This window comes from Atta colombica, unplaced genomic scaffold, assembly GCF_001594045.1.
Source record: "Atta colombica isolate Treedump-2 unplaced genomic scaffold, Acol1.0 scaffold228, whole genome shotgun sequence".
Taxonomy (NCBI): Eukaryota; Metazoa; Arthropoda; class Insecta; order Hymenoptera; family Formicidae; genus Atta; species Atta colombica.
The window spans coordinates 200,047-200,889 of NW_017259325.1; the positions used below are offsets into that span (position 1 = coordinate 200,047).

An 843-nucleotide genomic window follows, 5' to 3' on the forward strand; every position below is an offset into this window, starting at 1 on the left:
TTAAATATTTATAATTATATATTTTGTAAATATGTATTAAATGTCATTTATGTTAGACATTATTTGTATTATTAACTCTACTTAAAATGTCAAAAAGAAGCATACAGAAAATAACCTAGCCATTTAATGTGGATATTTGTCCCTACATTATACGATAGAAATTATTAAAAAACCACTTAGTTGTTTCTGTTATGTACAGGATACTTTAAGCATGGATATATACTTTGCTTGAAGAAACATTGCATAATACCTACCTTGAAATACGGACAGAAATCACAGTTATACAATAGCTAATAAATGCAGATATGTTGTATATTCACGTTACAAACGGACGTTTGGTGTCTCACAAGCAATGCTGTCAAGAAGGAAAATTCTTGATCATATAATAGATACATATAATATATTCCTATTGTATAATGCATATATTGCAAACACAAAACTGTGCTCACTCGAACGTAAACATTTTTTATCTGTAAATTTTATCATGCTCATAAAGCGTACAAAGTACGATTCGATTTTCGCAGATATTGCATCCGCATCTAACAGTTTCTATTGTAAATTTTAACTAAGAAAATACATATTTTATATAATATTGAATTTTACTACCAGAATAAAATTCAATTTCTCTTGTCTCATTCCCCGCCGGATTCTCTCTCTCTCTCTCTCTCTCTCTCTCTCTCTCTCCCTCTCTCGCAATCTAATCTTATTCTGCATTACTAATAAAGCGCCCTTATCCAAAGACAAAAGCAACCTGACTTACTGATATGTAGATATGTAGCATCCTACATATGCACATATATGTATGTGTATGTATATATATATATATATATATATATATAGAAC

General features: G+C 29.3%; 1 protein-coding gene across 1 annotated transcript in view; it reads right to left on the bottom strand.

The window, feature by feature from the left end:
• LOC108688211 (lipase 3-like) overlaps window positions 1–843 on the bottom strand; it is an 8,474-nt gene that overhangs the window by 2,319 nt on the left and 5,312 nt on the right. The window lies entirely within an intron of this gene.